Below are 13,955 nucleotides of genomic sequence, written 5' to 3' on the forward strand. Positions count from 1 at the left end.
TCTGATAATCACTAAATGAATTCTAAATATTATTAAAATCAGTGTTATTAAAAAAAGATAAAAATCAGAAAACAATTAAAATATGTCGCCGTTAAATTAATTATCACTAACATCCTCCGTCAGGGCTTCGCCCGCGCTAAATGTTACACAATTTCAAAAACTGGAAATTATGTGTGGGTTGTTGATATCAAGAGTTATAGGTATGTGTTCCCAAAATCAATTTTTAATGAAAACAAGAGGATATTGAAGTTGTTCAAAAACTATTTCGCTCCCGGCACAGCAAAGTCAAAGTCAAAGTCAAACCATGTTACCTATCTGAATATCTTTCAAATTTAGAAAGTCAATTTTAGGGAGATAATCAAAAGCTAATTTGGGACAGACATTTCTCGAAGGTTGAACTCGATTTCGAGTTGAACGTATACGTTGTTCTTTGAGAATGTTGTGACGTAGATTCACGTGTCTACAATCATAAATTAGCCCTGGAAGTTCTTCTTCCTATCAGTGACCTCGCTGACCTAGACTATTAATACAAAATCGAAGGTCAAATCTATGCCGATTATGTGTATGGCTTACCCTGACGGAGCTTCTTATTCAGGAAATAAAAATCTACTGAGTGCTACTTAATTTGTGTGAGAGTGTATTCTCGCGGGTCGCGAGCAATTAGATAACGCGAACAAATTTAGTAAAACACGTGATAAGTTTTTTGAAGATATCGATCCTGACAACGAAATTCAATATCCCTCAAACCCTCACCAAAACTTTGTTAAATATATAAATAATCCTCGTTTCCTTTAATTTTATTAACAAAATAATTTTTTTTACGTATATTACGATAATAATGCAATTTTATTTTTTATAGATAATGACATTAAATTAAGTAACAGAAGTTTTAATTATTTATTTATATGATTTTTCTTTTAATTTATGATTTATGTAGTAGTGAGATTGGTAAAGTTTGAACTGTGGAAAACATTCTGGGGGTGATGCGAAAGCTCCGAGTTGTGGTCCGTTTTCGTTTACGATGCGTAGCTTATTCGTCGGCAAGGGCCAGCACATTATAGATGCTCGATGCTGTCCATCATTCGTTCATCCGTCTTGCCACTGTTGCTTTTCGCTCAAGCCCCGCGGTAAGTCTGCTGGTGAACAGTGATAAGCCATCTCTTTGTAATAGAAGGAAGTAAATTATATGCTCCTATATGTGGCTCGCTTTAAAGCGCAATCAACTCACCCAACCTTTGATGCGGTATTTTCGAACCAGCATCAATACCAGGAACAACTGAGATCTACTGCTTCGTTAGGCATTAGGGTTCAACGCCTTTTCTCAGCTGTAAGTTTAAAATTACCTCCAGTCTTTAGTGTTGCTCCATTTTATTCACCTCCTTGGCAGCCTTCTCATGTTAATTACTGCTTTGAACTTTGTCAGTATAACAAACAGAACATAAATCCGGTACTCTTACAAAACGAATTTTATAATACTATAAATAGTATGAATCCTGATGTGACAGTACATACAGACGGTTCCAGAAACGCTAATTCTGTTGGGTTGTGGCTTTGTTGTTGGTAACAGAACGTACATCTTTGATGTTTAGTCTTCCCAACATCACCAGTATTTTCGCTGCAGATATGCCATTAATAAGGCCTTACATATAATTAGTCCAAAATATCGGCATATTCTTGTTTGCTCAGATTCCATGAGTGCCCTACAGGCGATTAATGACGTGTACTCTAGACACCCTGTAATCTATGAGATTCATTGTGTTATTTCGCAAATGAGTAGACGTTACACAGTCAGATTCTGCTGGATCCCCAGTCATATACGAATTTCAAGCAATGAGGGCGCAAAGACTGTGGCAAAAGAAGCTTTTTTTCAGCCTACTTTTACCAGTTGCGTTGCTTCTAACGATCTTGTCTGTTTTCTAAAGAGGGTAGGGTAGTTCATGATACGTGGGATGCTACCATGAACAATAAACTTCGCCCAATTAAAAATTCTGTTTCACAGTGAAGCTCTTCATGCAGAAAAAACCGTCAAAAGGAGGTTGTTATCTGCCGTTTGCGAACAGGGCACGCTAGGCTCACTCATTGATATTTGATGACAAACAGACGCACCAATTTGTGCTCGCTGCGACTGACAGTGGACTGCGTCTGTTACGCGGCTTTGCGTCCCAAGTTTAGACTAGGTTTAACATGCAAACAATTCACGGGGATAGAAAGTGTTGTTATCTTCTGTTTTACGATTTCCTAGAGTTGTCCGTTTATATTCAAGTATGTGAATTACTGTAAGGTGTTCCAAATACTCATGCCATTTGCTGAAATGCAGATTTCGGTAATCTTTTATTTTTTCGAGATATGTAATGTGATATATCTTCGAGTTATTTCGTTTTTAACATGCATAAAAAAAGGTTTTTTTACTTTAAATATGTATTTTTACGTGTCGAGGTTTTTTAATTAATTTTTAACTGTCCAGCTTTTGTAGAAAAAAAAAATTGTACCCGGACGATGATAACGTGAAAGTGTTTTTCACCCTGAAAAAACAAAAATAAAAATTTCGTAATGACTGGTTCAATAGTTTTCGCGGTAAACGGAAACAAACGTAAAATAAGTTGTCTCATTTATATAATAGTGAGAAGTGTTGAGATTTCTTTTTAAGAAAATAACATTTCCTTTGTGTGAAAAAAAAATTAAGTAAAAATTAATTAATTAAATTAAATAGATTTAAAAGAAAAATTATTTTTAAATCTCTCTAATAAGATGACAAAAGGAATGTTGTGGCGTTTTAAAGAAGTGAATAGGACATAAGAAGGGACAAACATTTCAAAAATAAGCTGGGTAGAAACAAACAAAAGAAAGTAGGTTATAGAGACAACCATGTAAATAACGTCACTATGAAATATTTGAACAGCAAAACCAAAGACCTTTTAATTCATTTAGAAAGATGACGATCATCAAGGACAAAATCAATCACAAACTGTTAACAAAGGAAGGAGACAAGTTTTTTAGCAAACCTTGAAAGATACTTTCCAATTAAGAAATTAATTTTATTCTAAATAAAATAATCAAAGGTTGAAATTTGGTCACTGCGATTAGCAGAAAACCCAATAAAAAAGCTTATTATTAAATAATTCGTATCGCTTGAAATAATTCGTTAGCTTGAAATGAAAGTCAAAAAATTAATTTCTAACTTCATTCATTACAGCACAATAAATGTAATAAAAGCTAAAGAAAATCGAAATATTTGGTTTATTTCAGGCTAATTCAGAAGTTTAAATCGTATCACGTTGTAAGAACTGGTGAAAATAATGTCCTGTAAAAATTTACTTTTACCTACTTAAATCCTTTACAAGAGTTTAAATTCAAATAGCAGCTTAAGAATAGTATAAAACATTGCAGTTATCAGATTACAAAATATCAATAATAAACGTAGTACACTGACCGAAGAGTCTATACAGAATAAATTTTCATGTATTACTAACAAAAAACAAGCATATTGACCGAGGTTTAGATCCGGTGAAATTAAAATACAGAAAAAAAAAAAAACAAAGAAACTTAAAAAATAAAATAAAAATAGCGATAAAAAATTTAGGAAAGAAATATAGCATCGGCTGAGTTACAACGTTAAAAATGTCTTCAAAAACCATCGACGAACAGCTTTAAAAAGATTCCCTGAAGGCAGTTAAGAAGTGAGCTTTGAACAATATATCTCAAATTATAGAAAGGAAAGAAGAAAAAAAGGAAATGAAATCTGGGAATTGAAAGAAAAACCAATGCAATGGAAAAGAGAGAAATATAAAAACAGAATAGAACCAAAAAAAAAACAAAAGAAAAAATAGAAAGGAAACCCAAGCACCATCAAACAGTCCAATTTCCTTAGCCATCAATCTGAGTGAAAAAATGATCTGGATTTACATTTCGGTAGTTGAGATCCTCTTTAGTCGTCGTAAATATATGCTTGTAGTAGCAAATGTAATTGAACGAAATTTTCAAAAATTTATTTTAAAGGAAAACTTTTTATTTGAATTACATGAAAATTTATTTTATGCTATGTTTATTATTATTTTTTTAATATTTTTAAATCTATAGTTTTATCATGCTTTTTAAAAATCAAATTTTGTGAACTTTAATTATACAATATTTCCCAAAATTAATTCTCTACAAATCTTGTTATTAAGCTTTATTTTTTCATTTATTAATTTTTTTTTACTGCCAATTTGATAATAAATTTAATTTACGTCAAACCTAAAAAAAAGTGTATTTTCCTACACTAATTTTTTTTTTGTATGAATTACAACAATTTTTTCAAGCACTATTGGAAATGTAGTTCTGAAACTGATAAAAAAATTTTTTTTTCAAGTTTAATATAAAATAAAATAATAATTATGAGCAATACTTTGTTTTACATGAACTCTAATGATTAATCATTTTTATCTTTGAAGTAAAAACCAAGGCGAAATTTTTGCAAGACGTAACTAGAAAACAAATATTTCTATAAAATATTTTCTTCAATTCACCAGTAGAACATATTCAAAATTCAGTTTCTTCCTAGACACCGGTACGTTGTTTATTTATATGATTTAAACTACGGTCAAACCATATTTTGAAAAAAAATTACGCTTCTCAGTTTGAACCACGTCATTTTTTAAAAAAAGATTATTAATGGCTTACCGTTTTGCTAATTAAGTACATTAATGTTTACGATTTATTTATTTTGTACAGAAAGATTGTAGGAAGGTGATCTCATAGTGTTTTTACAGATAATTTAAATGGCAATATCTTTAGACAAACAATGACATAGTCTATGTAATACATGCTTTGAACATTTTTTTATATTTTTTGCTAGTGTTGTTTGGAATTTAATTGCTATAGCGTAATGATAAATAAGCTAACGACATTCTCATATTCAAAGAACATGAAATTCCTACGAAACTGGTATGGAAATTTACGCTAAAAATATATATATATATATATATATATATATAAAATATAGGTGTCCCGGGAGGTGCAGGCCGAACTTAAGTATGTATGTTTTATCATTAGTAATAATAGAAATTATTATTAAATTATTTTTAATTCAATTACTGAAGGAAGTGAGTTTAGACACAAAACTTCAGACCGCATGATTTTTGTAATCCACTTTAACAATTTCAGCCATATTTCAATCTCAACCGATTTGATCAATTGAGATGTTTCGTAAGTTTGGCCAACAACTCCCGGGTTCTCTCTCTCTTTATATATATATATATATATATATATATATATATATATATGTATGTATGTATAAAAAATAAGATGTCGTGGGTCATTCATAACTAATATCACACTAATTAAGTGCATACTACAATAAATTACGGAGTAATTTTATGAAAATCGGAATTTAAAGGATTAAAATGGGTTGACAATAAAATTTACTATTTTTTTTTTTTTTTTTTATAATCTCTAGGGAACAAATGAAGATATCAACTTGATTTTTGGTGTGTGAAATCTTTATGTAAATATCTGAACACCAATTTCTAGATTTTCTGAAATTTCACCTTTAAAGGGGGTGAAAAAGAAGGTAAAAATCTTTGAACAATGATTGCCAATTTTCCCCATTTCCGAATTACTATATTCAGTAGATCTTAGCTTTCAAATACTCTTCAGATAAATACCAAAAAAAAACCCGAAAATAGTAGTTAAAACTATTTTCGGGTTTGTGTTTCTATTTTTGTAAGAGGTGCGATGGTGTACGGCGCGGCGGCTCAACCAATATAGCCACTACGGTTGTTACATTGTGTATGTGACGCAACCGGCTCCAACTGCCTCCGGTTATTGACTAGAAGTCATAAAATAGAAACAAATTGATCCACAAGTAACCATACAGGGCGGGCAAAGTCGCGACGACGATGCTAGTAAATATATTATATAATTTAAAATTTAACTACACGTTACTTCTTTGTACTCATTCATATGCTTTTTCAAACTTTCAGTGTTTTTGGTAGGTTTACCTTTCTTTTAAATAAAAATTTCAATTTATTTTGAAATAAAATTTATAAAACCTATTTAAAAAAAAAAATTAAAACGATTCAAATGAAAGAATTAATTATAATTAATTTACAACTACAATTAAATAACAGATTAATCTATAGGTTAATAAACCTATAATTAATCTATAGGTTTGAAACCGGTATCAAATTAAGCGCCGAATTCAAAACATAAAGATTTACAAAAGAATTAATTTATCTTCTTTTTAATTTTTGCGCATTTAAATTGCTTTTTAAATGCATCTTATTTATTTACTGGTAAAAACCAATAAAAATTGTTTAACGAAACTGATTGTTTCATATATCAAAATATTAATACATTCAACTAATAATATAAATAAATCTGTAATGGAAACGATAAAATTGAAAGCGAGCGAAGAAAGAAATTTATTTTAATAAAATACGTAACTGTGTAATAGGTGACAAGGGTAAAATAAGTCATCATACAAAACGTTCAGAAGTTACAAAAGAGGAAAAGAGAAACGGTATGGAGATTATAAAGGAAGAAAAAGGGAATAATCCAGGATGTAAAAGGGAAACTGGTGTCGCAGGTGTTACAAGAGTTTCTGAATGTATATACCAGAGAGGGAATGTTACGTTAGTTTACGTTCATTCATTTACATAAAACATCAATGAAAGTAGATTAAAAAAAGAAAATTACGTCAATATGTAAAACAAACAGTTAAGCACAAATATTTTATCTACCGACTAAAAAAATTCAACTGTAATAATAAAGGAGAAATCATTTTACCAAAATAACATCGTATAAATAAATTTAAACGAATTTAAAATGGAAAAAGTTCACATTCAATTCATTTAATTTTTTAATGTAGATTTTAAGCTTTAATTTTCAATAATGTACCGGTTTCGATGAATTTTTTTATTTAGCACAAAATTATGAATTTTCTAACAATCCATAACTATAATTTTCTAAATAAATTAATAGGGAAATGTTTTAAATGAAAAAGTAACTCGCCTACTTAGACGATTTAAAAATATTTTTGTCATAATGATTGGTTAGAACTGTATTATAGTAACGTAATGATATACACCCTGCCTTTTAAAATATTTTCAAGCCAACTTTGAAAAACGTAACAAAGAAAAACTTCGTTTAAGTAAAAAAAAAAAAATGAAAAAAAGTTGTAATACTTTCCTGACAATGGTTATTTATTCTTGTATTGTGGAAAAATCATAATACGTGAAAAATCTTTCCAAGATATTTTTTTTGGGTAGGGGTAATTTATAATGAAGTTTTGTTTTAAAATAATCATTATATGTTTAAATAAACCAAAGAAAGTTTTAAAAATTGAAATAAAATTATTTTTTTCAGCTTCCCCTCCATATCACCTTCCGACAATTTTTTTTTGATTTTCCTACGTTTATTATGCAAAATGGAGAAAACTAAAAATAAAAAAAATGTGCAAACAATAAAAAATTACCACGATTTTTTTTTCAGGCTAGGGGTGAATTATGATGAAATTTTATTGTAATATTATTACTAAAAGTTTATTTTATTTAAACTTTTAACAACCTCTTCCCAACTTTCTCTCTTGCTCTCTCTCCCCACTCTTTATTTTCCATAAAATGCAAAAGTGGCATCGCGACTAACAGAAAACCTTGGAAGGAATATGCAAGCTTGTGAACTGTTGGACTAAGTACATTGTCAAGGAAGGTGACCAGGTAAAAAAAAAAATTATGTACATGTTGAACCCCTAACTTTGTGTAAATAAATTGTAGAACGAGTAGCGCAGATAGTTTTTTACTCGCCCTCGTATATCATTATTCTGTTATAATCTACCAATCATAATGACCATAAAAATAAATTGTTAAACTTCAAACGTCAATGTAAATATAAATTTTCGATTATATAATTTTCTATTTAAAACTCAATCAAAAAATTACAAAAATATATTTGATTACATATAAAAAATTATTGTGTTTTAAACAGAAAATTATATAATCGAAAATCTATAGTTACATTGACGTTTGAAGTTTAACAATTTATTTTTATGGTCATTATGATTGGTAGATTGTAACAGAATAATGATATACGAGGGCGAGTAAAAAACTATCTGCGCTACTCGTTCTACAATTTATTTACACAAAGTTAGGGGTTCCACATGTACATCATTATTTTTTACCTAGTCACCTTCCTTGTCAATGTTCTTAGTCCAGCAGTTCACATGCCACTTTTGCATTTTATGGAAAATAAAAAGTGGGGAGAGAGAGCAAGAGAGAAAATTGGGAAGAGGTTGTTAAAAGTTTAAATAATAAACTTTTAATAATAATATTACAATAAAATTTCATCATAATTCACTCCACCCTGAAAAAATAATCGTGGTAATTTTTTATTGGTTGGACATTTTTTTTATTTTTAGTTTTCTCCATTTTACATAATAAACATAAAAAAATTTAAAAAAATTGTCGGAAGGTAATTTGGAGGGGAAGCTGACAAAAATATTTTTTTTTTAATTTTTTAAATTTTCTTTGGTATATTTAAACATATAATGATTATTTTAAAACAAAACTTCATTATAAATTACCGCTACTCAAAAAAAGAAATCTTGGAAAGATTTTTCAAGTATTATGACTTTTCCACAACACAAGAATAAATAACCAATCTCAAGAAAGTATTACAACTTCGTTTTTTTTTATTTTTTACTTTTTAGTCTTAATGAACAATAAACTTTTTACATCTAAAAAAAATATTCTTAATAATATTTATATCTGAATATTATTGTTTGTTTAAGTTTGTTTGTTATTTATTAAGACTAAAAAAAAAGTAAAAATATTTATTTTTCACATTGAAGTTACATACGTGTACCAAATTTCAATCATTTTATACGATAGTTCATGAGAAATGAAAATTTTCATTTCTTATTTATTTTATTTCTTTTTTAGTGTAGGGGTAGCGCGTGGGGGTGGGTCATATAAATTCTGACACCGTAGTGCTGTGTTGTAATCGAAGTTACATCGTGTACCAAATTTCATTAATTTTCATACGATAGATCAAAAAATATAGCAGTTGCAAGATTTGATTATAACTAAAGCAAGTTAAATAAAAGCTTATAACAAGAACATCTTTTACTTTGTGTAGGAGGTAAGCAGAAGAAAAAATCCATCCAAAATCGATCCGCAATATAGATGTAAAAAAATTGCATACGCATCAATTTGAGAACGTCATTTTATTGAAGTACATAAAAAAAACATTTCTACAATTAAACCTCTCGTCACATGGTTTTCTATTGTCAATTCGGTTACGCGGTGTAAAACCATTTTTCTAGCACATAAGGACAGTTTTCACAAATTTAATCCTAATGGTTATTTGGAATTTTATATAATTTTATCCCCTTACTATAACAGGTTGTCAAGATTCCACATTATCCACTTTAGTATCGCTAAGTTAGCAGCCCATTGATTTTATCTATAAACCTCTATCGCTATTTATTCTTTGAGGAAGAAACACTTTTTTAAGGAACAACTTTTTTTTAAATTGAAATTATGTTAAAACATACCTTAATGTTATTACGTAAATGAAAATAAGAAATTTCATAAAACTGATTAATTTTTAATAAATAATGCATATATTTGCAGTCCTATTCATTTAAAGGTATCGCTTACCTGTTAAAACAAAAAAAATAAAACAAATATTTAAAAAAATTCTAAATTTTATTAAAGTTTACAAATATAGATAAAAAAATTTAATTAGACACAGTTGGAAAAGTATAAAATAGAACATGTGAATATGCTTTATTTGACCCAAGCCTGCAATGAAGGTTAGTAGAAACTCCATACAGCAAGGATTTACAACTGATACTTTCAGAATCATAAAATTAGAGCGATGGGCGAGGAATTATTTTAGCAACGCTGCGCTAAAACAAACACTTCGTTGGTTAATCTCCTTTTGAAGGCAACACAATTTTCTTGCTAGTTAATATAAAATTTTTGGTCAATAGTGATCCCGTTTGGCTATAAATATTCCGGTCCGCCAAGGGATTATGGATGGGACGAACACTCTTTGCCGAGAATTTTCTTTGGGTGAAGTTGTTTGTCACGAGCTTCGGTTTCAATTTTATTTTCCCTTGTCAACTCCAAAGACTATGAAAATTAATCTTACCGAAAGATTTCTAGGAACAAGATCTATAATTTTATTTTTCTAATTTGTACGTTGCAATTTGTTCAAAGTGTAACTTGTACATACACAGAATTATTTGTTTATATTGACTTTCGATAAATACTGTGTAGTATTTGAAAAAAATATATATATATTTACACAGAGTATCACGAAGTTCTACCGGGACTTTTCATAACCTACTGTAGCGTGAAAAAAATGGAAAAAGTTCATATAAACATATATCTTGAAATGTTTCATTTGTGAGTTACGGCTAGTGAAAGATTTCGCTCGGATTTCAGCTACCCCGGTAAAATGAGGTCGTAGTGAAATTTTTAGGATGTTAATTAAGAGGCAGAATTAGTCATTTCTTATGATATTTGACCTAAAAAATTGATTACAATAGGTCTCAACCGTATCTGCAGTAGTGTTCAAGAAATCTGGGGTGTCAAACCAATAAATTGGGGTAAAAAAACCTTTTTCTTATGTTTGACTAAAATAACTTAGTTAAATGGGTAATAAACAAAAAAACTTATTAACAAAGCTTATAGAGAATTTAATTCTGAACAAAATGGTGTAAGATAAATTGAATAAAACAAAGAAAAATTAGAAAAGTTCTAATTTTATTTTGAAATATTACATTAGATCAAAAGTGTATTGTACGATCCAGTTAAATGTTCAAATATGAGTCCACTATTTTCAACAAATTTTTTGGTACGCTTTTGTAGTGCTTTTTTTTATTTCTTCAGAGTTGTCCTTAAGTTGCTCAGCCGAATCCATAATGGGGACAATTAATTCCTCACCAGAATGTATTTTTTATTTTGTGTACAATATTTTTCATCCATCTCCAGCGCCAAAAAAAGAATTTGTTTTTTGTTTACAATAAATAAGTACTTTTCTGACAAATGTAGTAATGTTATTAGTAGTAATTAAATTTTTATTTAATTATAACCTAAAAAGCCAATATTTAGTTAATACATACATAATTTTGTCTGTGAGTATATATATATATATATATGTCGGAGAATAAAGTACAGTGGAGTATCTTCCGACAAAACGATGAGAATATTCTTTAGAATATCTGTATTTTTAGTAGTTTTAAGAAATGTACTATTACTTGTAATATTTTGTAAAATAAGGTTTAAATTGTTTTATTGCGGTAGGCTTAGGCCTAGGTAGGCACATGGTTGTCAACGTAGTCGGGATCCCAGGACGATAGGGGTATCATAAAATTAATAAGGAAAAGGAAATATGCAGTAGGCATATTATTTGAGAATATCGAGAAAAGGCAGTCTTGCTTTGGAACCCAGATCGAACAGACGTCCTGGTGGTCGCGAATTCGTTATTTCCCTGAGCCTCGGTCTATCGCAGGTTGTTTTAGTATTGTTTGAGTTCTAAATTGAATTAATCTTATATTGTGGTTCGTGTACTACTAAGTTATTGATGAGTGATGGTTATCATTTGTAATTGTTTCATTGTGCGAGTTGTCTGCTCATTTTTATTAATTGAACTTTATTATAATCTTATATATTCTCCACTTGTAATAGTAAAGATGAGTGAAGCACAAAACGTTGAATCCCTGACAAATCTCCTCGCCTCTCCGACATCAGAAGTGGGATCGTCTCCATCTGGTCCATCACCTGATCAGTGGAATACATTGTTTGAGTTTATGAAGTGTTGTATGCAAAAGCCATTATCGACAAAGAAAAGTGTTGCGTTACCATGATTTAATCCAGAGAGTGCGGGATCAGATTCTGTTGCTTGGTGCTCTGCAGCAGAACTGTGTCTATTAGAAAATCCTCTTCATCGCGCAATGTGACGTGTTTCAAATGTGGGGTAGCTGGTCATATTGCGCCAAACTGTACGGCTCCAGGTAGCAGCCGTAGCGGTCCAGGGAACAACAAGGAGAATGGTAGCGTCGAACGCCGTGTGAATCTTTGCACAATTGCAGCTCCTACTGGTATTCTAAACCATCTTGGTGAGTCGTTTCCATATTGTTTGATTCAGGAGCGGAATGCTCATTAATAAAGGAATCGATAGCGATTAAGTTTTCTGGACGTAGGATTAATGAATTAATAATTTTGAAAGGCATCGGAAATGTTGTAGTAAATTGTAGCATGCAAATTTTATCTATTGTAATTATGGATTTGTTTACATTAGAGATTCTTTTTCACGTTGTCCCAGATGAATATTTGAGTTATAATATTTTAATTGGTCGAGAAATTTTGAGCTTGGGTTTTGAAGTAAATATTTCTCAAAATAATTTTAAAATCTGTAAATCTAAAGTAGTAAATGAATGTAATAAATTCGAAATTATAAATTTTGATAATTGCAGATACGATAGAAGAAGCGTTTGAAAGACTTCGAGTGGTATTAAAAATTCTTATAGATGCGGGATTCTCATTTAATTTTTCAAAATGTTCTTTTTTCAAAACATCTGTTTCATACCTTGGGTACGAGATTCAAGAAGGACAAGTTCGTCCCAACCCTCGTAAAATAAACTCTTTAACAATGGTACCCGCTCCAAGGACCGTTACTCAGCTTAGACAGTTTATTGGCCTTGCATCTTATTTCCGACGGTTTGTCCCTAAGTTTTCACAAATCATGAAACCATTATATGCTCTTACCTCAGGTAAAAAAATATATTGAGTGGACTGAGACACATGAAAACGCCCGACAAAAAGTAATTCATACTTTGACCAACGAACCCGTCTTAATTATCTTTGACCCGGATTATCCTATAGAACTGCATACCGACGCTAGTTCCGATGGGTACGGAGCAATACTCATGCATAAAGCAGACGGTAAAAATAAAGTTATTGAATACTTTAGTAAAAGGACAAGCCCAGCCGAGTCCAGGTATCATTCTTACGAACTCGAAACTATGGCCGTTGTTAAATCTATTAAACATTTTCGGCATTACTTGCATGGACGACAATTTACTGTTGTAACTGATTGTAATTCATTGAAATCTTCTCAAAATAAGATTGATCTTAATGATAGAGTCCATAGGTGGTGGGCTTATTTACAGGCTTTTCAGTTCGATATAGTTTATAGAGAAGGCAAACGTATGTCGCACGCGGATTTCTTCTCTCGAAACCCTTTGTCCGATTTACCAAAACAGGTTAATAAGTTTAAAATAGGAGATCACGTTTTGATTAAGAACGAAGAACGTAATCAAACGAAACTCGATAGGAAATTTAGAGGTCCATTCGTAGTAACAGAATTACTTGATAACGACAGGTACACACTAAAATCTTTAAGTAGTAGTAGAAGTTATAAGTATAGTCATGATAAGTTGAGAGAAATGCCTGAGAATTATATTCCTAATGAGTTGGATGTTTCCTCGGACAATGAAAGTTGTGCCGAGGAGACTGTTGATGTTGGTCCTGAAACAGGGACTATGGTTTAAAAAGAGACCACCAATGACGCAATGCACTAATGGCTGGCAGCAGGTCGTGGACCTGGCATTTTTATTTTTCGCACATGCATCAGTGTGTAGTCGTAACAGCAAACTAAATTAGTGGCTAATGTTAGTTTGATCAGGGCGCGATGGGCACCTGATGATGTGTCGGGCAGGTAGTTGTGGCAACTACAGAATATGCATGATACTGTATGTGGCATACAGGGTAGCCTAGAGATAGTGCAGAGGTCTATTGGTGGAGGAAATAAAATCTTATTTGACAGTTAAATGATAAGGAATAATGATTGATGGCTTTTCGATCTCTTGAGTACTGTACGATGACTATTTAGGATAATGAATAATTAATGGATTTCTGTTACTCGAGAGGACTTCTGAATCTATCTTTTGTACTTTAACTATTGTAAAA

The 13,955-nt window shown here is 30.6% G+C and overlaps 1 protein-coding gene across 2 annotated transcripts in view; it reads right to left on the minus strand.

Annotated features, from left to right (window-relative positions):
• The window catches only part of MCU (mitochondrial calcium uniporter), a 770,244-nt gene that overhangs the window by 197,758 nt on the left and 558,531 nt on the right, over window positions 1-13,955 (minus strand). The window lies entirely within an intron of this gene.

This window comes from Lycorma delicatula, chromosome 10, assembly GCF_047948215.1.
Source record: "Lycorma delicatula isolate Av1 chromosome 10, ASM4794821v1, whole genome shotgun sequence".
Taxonomy (NCBI): domain Eukaryota; kingdom Metazoa; phylum Arthropoda; class Insecta; order Hemiptera; family Fulgoridae; genus Lycorma; species Lycorma delicatula.